At 41.7% G+C, this 14,528-nt stretch overlaps 2 non-coding genes across 2 annotated transcripts; both read left to right on the top strand.

Moving 5' to 3' along the window:
• Nucleotides 1-11,799: 11,799 nt before the first annotated feature.
• On the top strand, nt 11,800-11,871 carry TRNAW-CCA. The gene has a single exon. It is a non-coding gene; the product is annotated as a tRNA-Trp (tRNA).
• A 1,071-nt stretch (nt 11,872-12,942) lies between these two features.
• On the top strand, nt 12,943-13,014 carry TRNAM-CAU. Its single transcript has one exon. It is a non-coding gene; the product is annotated as a tRNA-Met (tRNA).
• Nucleotides 13,015-14,528: the final 1,514 nt, after the last annotated feature.

Below are 14,528 nucleotides of genomic sequence, written 5' to 3'. Positions count from 1 at the left end.
TTCCTACTGATTCAGGAGGGTGAGAGCCAAAATACTGGCTGTCTTCTTGGCCCTCTTGTCCTCTTTGGTATCAGCCTCTGCATCTCTGTTGTTGAACACCCAGAAGGCAAGTTCCACCAGCGTGTGGGAGAGAGTTGTTGGCTCTGTCTAGTTATGGTTTTTGTAACTTTTTTCTAATGTCAGGGGCACGGTGAGATATGAAATGGGATTATTAAGACAGCCACCCCTTCTGCCCCCCTTGAATGAATTGGGGTCAGTGCTGGTGTAGATAGGAAGACATTCCCTCAAATCTCACTATGAAGATAGATTGTCTCTCCTGGGGTCCTTTATTACTCTCCTTTAGCTAACTTCAGTTAGTAGATTTATTTCCTGTGGTCTCAATTTTTTTAATCCTAGCATTCTACAGGGACTGAGTCGTGCCCTTCCTGTCCCTGTCTCAGGGTCCCAAAGGCAGCCAAGGTCTAGTGCAGCCTCATTCCTTGGTCTTTTAAAAGGATGGCTTGCCTTGTCCCTGTGGGCTCCATCCGCTTCCTCGCTAGCCTTTTTGAGAACAGAGCTTTGGGTTTTCCGTTTTTTTTGTTTGTTTGTTTTTGTTTTTTTCCTGCTGAGAGGTGAGAACAATGTTCAAAAGGGATTAGATACCTGCCTAGTTGGGGTCATGGGTCTGAAAATACCCTAAATGAGGTTTTGAAGCCCTTCAGGATCTCTTTCTAGTCATTTAGAATGAGGCTTCCAGTTATAAAGATCTGAAATTGTGAAGGGAACATGTACAGTAACCATCCCTCCTTCCCTATTGGAGAGCTGCCGGAGGGGAGAGGTAAGATGACTCACCCTGGGTACTGTCCCAGCTGACTCCCTGAGAGGAGTCCAAGGATGATGAAAGAGGGTGTGTTGCCTGCAGGTAGGGGCTATTATTCCCATTTGGTAGATGAGGAGGCAGCTTAAAACCCTCCCTAACCACTTCCCTCTCCCCTGCCCCTTTTTATCCTTCTTCCATGCCTATGCTTAATTTTTCTCCATAACATTTAAGTCATCATCTGACATTATATATGTTACTTTTCCCTCTGTACCACTAGCATGCCAACTCCTTGAGAATGCACTTCTGTTGAGTTTTGCATACTGCTCTGTCCCTTTGCCTCTGTGGCTGAGCTCTGACATGCTTAGACAGCATGCTTTATGGTGACACACTATTCAGAGACATGAGAATTAACATAGAAATGCATTTAAAAAGACTGTGAAATGTAGCTCACACCTGTAATCCTGGCAGTTTGTGAGTCTGAGATGGGAGGATCACTTAAGCCCAGAAGTTTAAGACCAGCCTGGGAAGACCCTGTCTACGAAAAGTAAAAAAAAAAAAAAAAAAAAAAATTTAGCTGAGCATGGTGGCTCATGCCTATAGTCCCAGCTACTATGGAGGCTGAGGTGGGAGGATCACTTGAGCCCTGCAGTTTGGAACTTCAGTGAGCTGTGATTGTGTCACTGCATTCCAGCCTGGGCAACAGAGGCTTGGTTTTTGAGACCCTGTGTCAAAAAACAAGGCCGGGTTTGGTGGCTCATGCCTGTAATTCCAGCACTTTGGGGAACCGAGGTGGCTGGACTATTTGAGGTCAGGAGTTCAAGACCAATCTGGCCAACATGGTGAAACTCTGTCTTTACTAAAAATATAAAAAAGTAGCCAGGTTTGGTGGCGCATGCTTGTAATCCCAGCTACTTAGGAGCCTGAGGCACAAGAATCGCTTGCACTGGGGAGGCGGAGGTTTCAGTGAGCCAAGATAGCGCCATTGCACTTCAGCCTGGGTAACAAGAATGAAACTCTGTCTCAAAACTAAACTAAAATGTAGTAAATGTTCATTAGTCTGTACACTTGCTCCAATATTTCTCTTTATTTTGTCATATATAACGTATGTTTTGTTAAAAATAACATTTCAGATTGAAAATAATACGTGGACAGCAATTACTGCTTGCTGCTTAATTGGGCTGTTACTGTGAGGGAGACATGAGCCAGTATCTGTGACACACTGTAAATTGTAAAGTACCCTACAACTGTCACTAACTGCTGTCCAGAGAACTGCTTTTCCCCTTCAGTAATTTGCTTTCCCTTCTCCCCTGCTCCTTTCACTTCTCATTCCTCTTTCTCTCCCTCCTACTTCATCCTTCTCCTCCTTCCCCCTCCTCCCTCTCTCCTCTCCCTCCTCCCACTCCTCACCTTTTCTCTGCTCTCTCCTCTTTCCCACCACAAGTCCTTCTCATCTCCTCCTCGCTCCCTCACTCTGTCATCTCCTCCCCTCCCTCCCTCTCTCTGTTCCTCTCCATCCCTGCTTGCCCATCCCGTCTCCTCCCTCCCCAGCTTTTTCCCTCCTCCCGCCTCTTCGACCTCATTTCTCAGTTGTCTCTCTCTCTATCGCTAGGCTTCGTCGTCCCCTCGTGGCCGATATGCATCACTGCATGTGCCGTAGGCCCGAGAAGTCTCACCCTCTCAACCCCTGCCAATGCAGCGGCCTACAGATGGCAAGCTGAGAGCTGTGCACAGCAGGGAACCTCAAAAGCTGAAATGCACATGTTTTGCTCCTAGAAACGTTGACAGGCGTGGTGGCTCACGCCTGTAATCCCAGCATTTTGGGAGGCCGAGGTGGGCTGATCACGAGCTCAGGAGTTCAAGACCAGCCTGACCAGTAAAAATACAAAAATTAGCCAGGCGTGATGGCGTGTGCCTGTACGTTTATATGAATACAAACTGAGCTTTGTTTCCATCCTCAGCCCCTTCCCGCTTAATGGCATATCCTTCAATTTAGTCAAACCAGGCTACTCCTGAGTCAATGGTCTTCGTCCTAGTCAATTCAGGGCTTTACTAATTAATTTTGGGCTCCTCCTTTTCCTCAGATGGTATCTCAGTTTGGACATGAAGAGAAAACCGCTGCTGTGTCCACGCATGGGAAATAATTGCTGGCCCTCCCTGGTCGTCTGTCCACTAGGGTATCTCCCTCTGTGTTCTTGTGCCCTGGTTTCTGATTTCAGAACCACTAAAATCCTGGCTTCTTTCCTCAACATCCTGGAGAGGTATCCTCAGCCTCTGAACCCGTCAGCCACATTCACACCCAGAGGAAGCGAGAAGCATTCACAGCTTCCCCTATACCCTACAGCTCTGCCTTGGGTCCTCCCAAAGCTATATCCAAATAAGGTTACATTCTGAGGTACTAAGATTAGGATTTCAACATATGAATTTTGGGGGACACAAAACTGAATCCATAAAAAGGTGGTTCAGATCCTTTTAGAAAACATGCTCCGAAAGTCCACATATCTATAAATTTTTAAAAACTAGAAGATGATTTTGAATTGAGCCTGTTATTAAGAGAGACTTCATTTAAAGACTGAAAATAAACATCTTCTACAAGAATGATTTATTTTGTGCATTCCTAAACAATGATCAGCATATGGTAGTTGCTGAAGTATGCCATTGTTTCTACAGGAAATCTAGACATTTTAGTTACTTGGGGATGGAAATGGGAAAGTCATTTTCTTTGGAAGAGTAACTAGGAAGGAACCCAAAATAAGGGTATTGTCAAGGATAGTTCACCAGATGGAGAAGGTCTTGTTAGTTTCTTTCTTAAAGCATCTCCCTTTACTGTCTGAGAAACTTGTCTTCCTATCTTCACCCATGGAGAAAGAAACTAAATCAGTCCTGTGTTTCTTGCTGAATTCACCAGATCTCAGAAGTTCTGTTTCAGTTGTCTGTTAAGGAAGACCTCTATGATTTAACTTGGTTGTGATACCCTCTTCTCTGGAAAGTCTCATCTCTGAGTTCTTTAGTTGAATATTGTGACTACCACACATGAGAGAAGGGAGGGGTATGAAAACCAAAGTTAGTGAGGAGTGGTAGGTGTGGGAGAACAGGGTTGGGGCTCAGAAGGCCTAAATTCTGGCATGAACTGAATTCATACCCTGGAGTGTCAGATTGATTTATTGGCTTAAACAATAAAGAAGAGTTTTCTCAATTCATAAGACATTCTCAGGTAGGACATGGAGAGACTCTAGTAAGGTGGCATACCACAGTCATTCTCCCTCCTCCTAGTGATCTTTTCTGTATTGTAGAGGCAGGAAAACAAAAAACTACATCTCTCAGGTTCTCAGGCAGTCATGATTTGGAAGAAAAATGTAGCTTAAACAAACTATATCTAGCAAATCAGATGTAGTCACATGGAATTTGGAGGATAGAAATGAGGCGGGGACTGCATTTCTGCAGTTTCAACTGTTGTTTGGTTCTCCTGTGTACTGTTGTTAGCAGAGTCTCCAGTGACCCATGACGGATTTTTAAGACTTGAGAGGCAGGCCATAAGGCAGCTGTTTTACTGGTGTTGATGCAGGTGCTGCATGGTTCTGGAGCTGGCAGCAGGCGGGAGCTTTCTGATGGTGGTGGTTTTCTTGGTTGTGGCAGTGATGCTGTAGTCCGTGGTGGTGACACTGTAGTGGTTTTAGAGGAGCCAGCAGCTCCCTCAGTGATCCAGTTATGCAGTGTGGCATTGGAAGTCAATCCGAAGGCTCAACATAGAAATGTTACAAAATTTCTTGTAAAAAATCTTTTCCTGATCTTGCAAGATGGCGGATGAAAAAGTTGAGAAGCCAGATACTAAAGAGAAGAAACCCGAAACCAAGAAGGCTGATGCTGGTGGCAAGGTGAAAAAGGGTAACCTCAAGGCTAAGAAGCCCAAGAAGGGGAAGCCCCATTGCAGCCGCAACCCTGTCCTTGTCAGAGGAATTGGCAGGTATTCCTGATCTGCCATGTACTCCAGAAAGGCCATGTACAAGAGGAAGTACTCAGCCTCTAAATATTTGAGATGTTTTCTGAGGCCTGGTTTTTGAACTCTACAAAAACAGTTTTTAAAAGTTTTTTGCTCAAAGAAAGGAAATCTAGTGAAGGAACTGACCTTTAGCTTATCATGGCCTGGTTTTTTTGTTAAAGTGCTTTATATTGAATATAAACCAACAAAAATCCTATTACCAAACCGTCAAACTGTCCTACTATTAAAATGCCACTCTTTCATAAGTGAATTACTACTGTTTTTATACTTGGGATATGGAATGTTTTATATACTTGATAATTATGTCTTAGAAAAGAAAACTTTTTGGCCGGGCGCTGTGGCTCATGCCTGTAATCCCAGCACTTTGGGAGGCTGAGGTGGGTGGATCACTTAGGTCAGGAGTTTAAGACCAGCCTGGCCAACATGGTGAAACCCTGTCTTTACTAAAAATACAAAATTAAGCTTGGCGAGGTGGCGTGCACCTGTAATCCCAGCTACTCAGGAGGCTGAGGCGGAAGAATTGCTTGAACCCACGAGGCGGAGGCTGCAGTGAGCCAAGATTGTGCCACTGCACTCCAGCCTGGGCAACAGAGCGAGAGAAAAGAAAGAAAAGAAAAGAAAACTTTTTAAAATTGAATATTTGTAATTTGTTGTTCCCTGTGATTTTATGCTATAAAACTTAGGCACTTCTATAAATACATATTAAATATAACCCTGTGTTATACTGTAGTTCTTATGATTAGAATCTGCATATTAGAAGGAATTAGTTCAAAGAGCAAACTCTAATGAGAAGACTCATTTATACATTCATTAAAACATTTTTATTATTATCAATTTATTATTATTATTATTATTATTATTATTATTATTTTGAGATGGAGTCTCCCTCTGTTACCCAGGATGCAGAGCAATGGCACGATCTTGGCTCACTGTAGCCTCCACCTCCTGGGTTCAAGTGATTCTTGTGCCTCAGCCTCCTGAGTAGCTGGGACTATAGGTGCATGCCACCATGTCTGGCTAATTTTTGTATTTTTAGTAGAGATGGGGTTTTACCATGTTGGCCAGGTTGGTCTTGAACTCCTGATCTCAAGTTATCCACCCGCCTTGGCCTCCTGAAGTGCAGGGATTATAGGCATGCTCCCGCCCGCATTAAAACATTTTCAGTAGATTTAATACTTTGATCATAATTGGGAGGTGTCGATCAAGTTGTCTTGTAAATCAAGTTGGCTTTTTGTTGTCAGATTCATTCCCCATCCTTCCTCTGCTCTGAGCATCCTTACCTTCTGGCTTCTGGGTAGGGTTAGCCAATGGGAGAACGAAAAAATGTTGGAATTCAAAGGAACTCTGAGGCCAGGATATTCTTTCTTTCTGCTTCCTGTAGCATTGCCTGCAATAGCTGCATCCATTTCAAGGTCTGAGATTCTCCCCTTGGAATTCTAGCTCCTGATGGGTCATTTCCTGCGGACCACTGTCACCCTTCTACCTCCCACTCTGGGCTCTAACATGGCCTTTTCCCACTGCCCCTTCATCCTTAGGGGTGATAATAGCTTCTTGTTGTGGCTATTTTAATCTCTGGGTTACCCATCTGTGAATCCTTATCTTGGCAGCCAGTTCATTTTGCTCTTTGTGACGATGTCTTATAAGTTCAGCCTAGATCATCTGCTCCTTGCAGGAAGGTAAAGTGATCTCTTGTATGAAATCTTATCTCAAACAACAGGCTCCCTAACTCTTCAGTTTAAACTTTAATTTTCTCTTCTGTAAAGTGAAACTACTGACACTGTTAAAGTCTACTGACCAAAGACCTCTAGGAACACACTCGTGGTCAAACAAAGGTAGGTTTATTAAACTTGCTACAGCAAGAGAGAATGAACACTGGTGGAATAGTAAGGCATCTAGGCAAGGGGGTGTTGGGAGAAGCTTACTATTCTAAGGAGAGTGTAAGGGAATCAGATATCAGCTCTGGACTGGGTGTGGTCAGGAAGTGGAGCAGTTGAGTAACTGAATGTGAGTCACTTTTTTGAATTTTTATTTAGGAGGCAGGAGAAGAATTAAAGTGGGGCTGGGGATGTCATTGGTAAGAAACCATAGTCACTCTACTATCCTGGAAAAGGGGTATTTACTTTTTTTTATGGGTGTAGAGTGTCCTTATTTCTTTCCTGTGGCATATGTAATTATGGAGTGATCTTGTCTTCATCTTGTTCCACCTCAGGTAACACAACGGCCTTGTGTGATCAGTTTATACGGTGCAACAACATAAACAAAAACAATTTTTTTGTGTGTCAAAATTGTGTATGTTCAATTGCCCTAGCTTTTAGTTTCTACATGTTGGGCAATTTTTTATGTTTTCAGCACCAACCTCACAGGCTTATTGTGAAGATGGAATATATTATATGTCAGCATATAAAAATTCAGAGAAATATTATTGGCACATAATTAATGCTTCATAAACATCAGTGCTATGGTTTGGATGTGGTTTGTTAGACCCCACAAAGTCTCATGCTGAAATGTGATCCTGATGTTGGAGGCAGGGCCTTGGGGGAGGTGTTTGGGTCATGGGGGCAGGTGCTTCATGAATAGTTTGGTGCTATTCTCACTGGAGGGAGTGAGTTCTGACTCTTCGTTCTCACAGCACTGGTTGTTAAAAAGAGCCTGGCGTCTCCTTCTCTTTCGTTTTCTCTGTCTCACTATGCCATCTCCACATACTGGCTTCCCTTCACCTTCCACCATGAGTGGAAGCTTCCTGGGGCCCTCATCAGAAGCAGATGCTGGTACCATACTTCTTGTACGTTCTGCAGAACCACGAGCCAAATACACCTCTTTGCTTTAAGATTACCCAGCCTCAGTTATTCCTTTATAGCAACACAAACAGGCTAAGACACTTAGTTTATTCTAAGTGTCATTACTGTTGAGAAAACTATAGACTAGACCTTGGTGGTACAATAGAGCCCCTTGTACTGGCTCACAGGAGCCAACTATGCACATCTCTTCCCAACTTAACATTCAGTGACTCTGCATCTGTAGTTTGAATCAGTTATGGTGAGAGAATTTGCAAGCACTACTTGCTAAGATAGCGTCTTTCCCTCAAGAGCTGGTTGTTAAACATTTACCAGTATACCCATCTGGGAATGACCAAGACAGTAAGGAGTTCAACAAAAAACAAATGTGGGATTGAAATTTACTAACTTCTTAAAAAATAAATTTAAAAATATATTTACTTTGATGAGAGTGGGAAGAAATCTGAGTCAAGCTAAAATAAGATTATACCTAGAATGAAGTCCACGTTAATATAACCTTTTTAAGGTAGTATTGCGTTTACTCTTTTTTTTGAGACAGAGTCTCGCTCTGTCACCCAGGCTGGAGTGCAGTGGCGCAATCTCCGCTCACTGCAACCTCTGCCTCCCAGGTTCAAGCGATTCTCCTGCCTCAGCCTCCCGAGTAGCTGGGATTACAGGCGCGTGCCACCACACCCGGCTCTTTTTTTTTTTTTTTTTTTGGATTTTTGGTAGAGATGGGATTTCACCGTGTTAGCCAGGGTGGTCTCAATTTCCTGACCTCATGATCCGCCCACCTCAGTCTCCCAAAGTGCTGGCATTATAGGTGTGAGCCACCGCTTTCTTTCTTTCTTTCTTTTTTTGAGACAGGGTCTTACTTTGTCACCCAGGTTAGAGTGCAGTGGCACGATTTTGGCTCACTGCAATCTCGACCTCCTGGATTCAAGCAATCCTTCTACCTCAGCCTCCTGAGTAGCTAGAACTACAGGTGTGCACTACCATGCCCTACTAATATTTGTATTTTTTGTAAAGATGGGGTTTTGCCATGTTGCCCAGGCTGTTCTCAAACTCCTGGGCTCAAGGGATCTGTGTGCCTTGGAGTTCCAAAGTGCTTGGATTACAGGTGTGAGCCACCACGTTCAGCCTTGTATTGTGTTTACTAAAGAGTATTATCTATTTATATATATCTGCTCAGCTTGGTTTTTTAGGGTGAGAAAGTAAAGTGTGGAAGATATCCTAATTAATTTACAAAACAATGGTGCATTATTAAATGAGAATAATTTTTAGAATTTTGGAAAATTGTATTTTCTGCCATATGTTTATCATGTACATATTAATGATTCTAGTTACCTTATTACATGGTGTTTTGTGAGAAGACTGTAATTATGAGATTAGTTTATACACTAAAACATGGGAGACAAATGAGCAAGGGGAAATAAAGCATTGTTATATTAGTTATGAATAGCAGCTAGTGATACCATTAGCTATAACACTTGTGTTATTATATAATGGAGTTGCTATAACACAGCTATAACTATAAGTCTCGGTTTTTAAACTCAGTAAATGCCTTTTTTCCCTCAGGCAACATCTAATGCAGGTTTTCTGGTTGGTCTTACCAGCAATCACCAAGAGATCATTGAGTGGCTTTGGCTCTAGGATCATGGAGTTCTCCACTGGATTTTCAGCATTTGACCAACAGAAAGAGAAAGGAACACTCATGAGAAGTTTTCCTAAACCAAGACTTCTTCCCACATTTCATTGTCCGTATCTCAGCCACATGGCCACATCTAAGTACAAGGGAGGATGGGAAATGTAGATTAGCTGTGTTTCTGATGGGAAAAGAAACAGACCTTCATAATGTTTTTTTTTCTTTTTACAGGATCTTGCTCTGTCGCCCAGGCTGGAGTGCAGTTGCATGATCTTGGCTTACTGCAATCTCCACCTCATGGGCTCAAGTGATTCTTGTGACTCAGCCAGCCACCCAAGTAGCTGGGCTCACAGGCACACCTGGCTAATTTTTGAATTTTTTAGTAGAGGTGGGGTTTTATCATGTTGCCCTGTCTGGTCTTAAACTCCTGACCTCAAGTGATCCACCCGCCTCAGCACCCCAAAGTGCTGGGATTATAGGAGTGAGCCACCATGCTGGGCCCAGATTAGCTGCTATTTTAGAAACAATGCATTATAAATAACCAGACAGAAATCTGCTGTGCTGTGAATCACCATTAAATACCAATTAAAATGAGTGAATAAACTCCTATAAGTTAAAGTATTTCACTGAGTTTTTCATTCCAGTCACTGATCTAAATCGGTGTTCATTTCCAGGTTTCTCCGCAGCTGGATGCTGTCAATGTCTTGTCCAATTTTAGCTGCAGCCTGGGTTGATGACCATTTTTACTTTTTTTTAATCCTCATTACAGAAGAATTCTAACATCTAAAATGATCAAAGGTATTTAATTGTTTGCTAACACCAAAATGTAAAATTATGGAAGAAATCAAGAAATGATAAGTGTAAATTTTACTACACTCTATGCTGAATGAGGCTGGTGGTGTGAGCAAATGCATTTAAGAATGTCACCAAACTTTAACTGTGAGTGGTGGTCCTGTAGTCCCAACTACTAGGAAACCTGAGGCAGGAGAATGGCTTGAACCCTGGAGGTTGAGGCTTCAGTGAGCTGTGTTGGAGCCACTGCATGGTAACAGAGAGAGAGAGAGGCCCTGTCTCTGAAAACAAAACAAAACAAACAAAGAAACAAACAAAAAGTAAGAATTTCACCAAACTTTAGAGTGATACTAACATTTATTGAGAGCAATTGATGTGCCAAGCATTGTTCTAAGCATGTATAAACTCTTTTAGCGCACATTATGTAAATAAACTCACAACAATCCTGTGAGGTGGATATTATTCTTATCACAATTTTATAGATGAGAAAATTATGTATTTCAACTTTCAGTCAACAGCAGATCACACTGGATTCTCTGGCAACACCAAATCTGGAATATCCTTTCATTCTGTAAGCTGCTGCAGATCCTCCTAAGCGCTCGGTTATTTATATTCTGAAACGCCCGTTCATTTCGTCGCCCACTGCTTCTGATTCCCAACGCATCCCTCACCCAAGCACCCAATCTCTTTCCACGAATCCGTAGAATGACTACCTTAGCTTGTTAACAGTCGAATAACAGCACACAACCTACCAAAGCTACTATGATAGCTACAGGTCAAACACAAACTTCTTCAATTCAGTGTTTATGGTCCTTAATTGCCAGCTGGAGCCCTTGGGCTTTGGACGGATTTTTCAGAATTAAGAAAGGGAAACCTTGCTCTAGTCCATAGCAAGGCGGGGGGAAACGGTGGGGCGGGGCGGCGGGGGGGACCTTAATTTTCAGTGAAAGATGCGTATTTTATAGCAGTGGACCACTGTTTGGAATATCTTTTCCTAAGAGTTCAAAGCGGCCCCTGCATTATTTGCGGAGATCGTCTATATGTAAATTCGAGGCCCCCAGACAAACCCCGCTGACTTTAGAAAATTCCTATCTCTGGTTACCCAAGGCAGACTCTTTAATCAGCCAAACAAAACACAGTGCCAGAATAACCCACTCACTCCTGATGACAGGATTTCTTGTTCTTTATAGGGTCGGTTTCAGATCCAGTGATCTGATTCTGAAGAATTGTCGGTGTATGAAATCAACTCTCTCATCAGCTGAGAACGGAGGCTACAGGGAGGCGTCGTTATCTCGCAGAAAAGATGCAGCACAAACAACCTGCCAGCCCTCGCGTGAATTCGTTAACGGAAACACTGGTTGTGACCTGCAGTCAACTTTGGAAACTAATTTAAAACTCACCTTGATCAGCGTTCCTTAATGAGGAGTCAGGGGAGGAAGGATCCTCATTATTCCCTCTTCACTACCTCCTCTCTACAACCCCATTCCAAAGCGACTGACCTTCAACAGAATGTATTTCTAAAAAGATAAAAACAACGAAACTCCCAAAACTTCCATATTTGTAATATACGGAGAAAACTAGGTAAGAAACAGAATGAAATATAAACAAGAAAAGGTGAAAATGAAGCAATTCGGAGGCAGATAAAATCAGTGATTGGGTGGACAGCAATTTTACCGAGAGGGATGCAACTAGGCATTATTTTGTGTCTGTTAATAGCTACCTGGTCTTCATCAGTACCAAAATTATTTTCATGAATCAGAATGACAGGTAAATAAAAAGTAGGTTCCCCGGAGGCCTCGTGGCGCAACGGTAGCGCGTCTGACTCCAGATCAGAAGGTTGCGTGTTCAAATCACGTCGGGGTCAACGGTTTTTAGCTCCCTGGCTCAGATAACTGTATGGCGGGGAGTACATTACATATTGCAGGGGGAAAAAAGTTGCTTTTCCTGCTTCTCCTAGGCACTTGTATACTCAATTACTTTAGCCTCCTCAAAACGCCCCCATTCTCTTTTTTTATTAGGCAGATATACACAGGAATATGTTACGGTATTTTGGGGCTTATTTCTGGGTTTATAGAGACGTTTTCACTCTTTTATTGCAAACATTCTGAATTATACTCTTCAGTAACTCATCCCTATTGTTAAACCCTCCTGGACTTCTCTCCATTCTCACTCCCACGCCCGCGGCCTTATCTTTTCATCCATATCTGTCTCTCCAGCCCTCGGAAGCTTAGCAGATCTTCGCAGAGACCTAGTCTGGTTTGAGTGGATGATCTAAGCTTACCTGCTTCATATTTGGATCAGCTCTTCCAGGCTAAAGCGATTTCATAGAATTTCCTTGGATCTCTACGATTTCCTCAACCCTCCCTGCAAATCACGGAAGAAGTCACTTGATTTCCAGAGCCAGAAAACCTGAATGCAGTTACTTTCCCAAATTCATACAGGGAATGAACCATTACATCAGAGAAGGCTGGATATTCCGTGAACTCCCTAATAGTAGTATCTGAAAATGTGCATGAATGTGCCGTTTTTTTCCCCACATGTGGCTCCAGACCCCCTACAGATTATGAATTAGCAAATTACAACATGAAAAAAAGGGAAAGTACGTGTATTTCTTCAGAAGTGTTTAAATTTCTATAACTTACAGTGACTTTAAAACATGACATCTGAAATATTAGCAGACGGTCTGTTATGTATTTACTATACACATTCACACAATAGATAGTGACAGATACTACACCGGAGAAGTGTACCCAAAATAACCTTTTTCCTATTTGTTATTTACTGTTTTCTTAGTAGTAGTCTAAGCCTATAGCCATATTACGAACAGATTAATGATCTGGAAAAAAAAAAAGAAGAGAAAACATAATTTTGCGATTTGGAAACTTGACACACTAGAAAAAAGGTGATTATTAATTATGACACCACATTCTAAGGTAGCAGAGTGGCGCAGCGGAAGCGTGCTGGGCCCATAACCCAGAGGTCGATGGATCGAAACCATCCTCTGCTAAGGAGCTTGTTTCTGGATTTGATTTTCCCCCTTCCAAAATACATCTACCTCATAGGAGGAGTAAACTGATATAATTTTCATGACACCGTAAGGGAACTTACCTTGACTTGCATCTCTCTCAGAGATCTGCATCTCTGGCTGCAATACATTACTATCCTAAATAGATTAACAATAACAACAAAAGCAGTAGTTTTAGCTTTTATTGTTTGAGCGCTTAATAGGTATCATGCACTATTCCAAGTTCTGAATCATTTATTCTTCGCAATTATATGAAGTAAATACATGCTGTTACTCTTACTTTACAAATGAGACAAATTGGGGTTTGTCTGCAAGTTGGGGTTTGCAGAGGTTAACTTGCCCAAAGTCATGCAGCTAGTAAATGGTAGAGCAAAGCTAAAGCTCTAAACCGTTTTGCATAATTACAAACACTAACATTTACAGCAAACTTCAGACGTAGTTTTAGCTATCCCTTTCGAGTTTTATTGGTAGGACACGAACTCACCTGTTATTAAATGCCTAGTAAAATGAGAGGTACAATATGTGACATACAGTGACATGTCCAGATTTGAGCAGGCTGTAGGAGACACTTTTCCTCTTGTTCTTATTTTTTTGTTACTCAAACTAATACAGATGCATAAGGAGACACGTTTAAAGTAGGATGAAATCTACAGACTGTGCAAAGCTTCTGAACCTTTGGAGAGATGTTTAGACAACTGACGAAATGCATGGGGTTGAATTAATGATAAATGCCTGGAAGCTTAAGCAGTAAACAACAAGAAAAGACAATTATGTTCTAATGCTAGGGAAAAATAAAAATTACGAGGAAAGGAAAACTTAACAATGTATTTATTTGCTCACCTGCCGAACTATTTTTATAAAGTTGTCATATTTTAAGCTACAAATATTAAAGTATCATGTATTGTGCTATAACCATATGAGAAGACATAGAAAGGGAGCATGTGTGTGTCGGGGGTCCTAGGGTGTGAAGAAGAAAATGAACCAGTTACTCCTCTTATATGAAGTCAACAAAAGGGCCATACAAACATATTATTTAGAGATATGTAGGTAAATAATTTTAAAATAAGCCATTTAAATAAAATGTTTAAAAAGTAAGCTTAACCACTCAGCCACGACTACAGGCGCCAAAAGTTTTCTTAAACATTGTACATGTTATTATATGTCACATATTGTACCTCTTGCTTTACCAGGAATTTAATAGCTGAGCTAATGTCCTGCCAACAAAACTTGGAAGGAATCAACAAACTTCAAGTTCAGGCGCATATGTGGTAAGATGAGAATGTTCTTTGGGTGTTTTCTATAATGCAAATCAGGAATATGTTTCAATAACTTTAAAAATTGCTGGAGGACAGGGAGGAGAGACTGTTGATTTTTGTTTTAAATGATTCTTGTAATTATGTGTATATAAAAATGATAGAAAAGAACCCAAAATTTTTTGCTATCTAGAAATTTTCTGTTTGTGAATTATCAATCATAACTTTCACAGAATGACACAA

This window comes from Colobus angolensis, unplaced genomic scaffold, assembly GCF_000951035.1.
Source record: "Colobus angolensis palliatus isolate OR3802 unplaced genomic scaffold, Cang.pa_1.0 Scaffold6, whole genome shotgun sequence".
In the NCBI taxonomy this organism is placed as follows: Eukaryota; Metazoa; Chordata; class Mammalia; order Primates; family Cercopithecidae; genus Colobus; species Colobus angolensis.
This window is presented reverse-complemented; position numbering and strand designations above follow the sequence as displayed.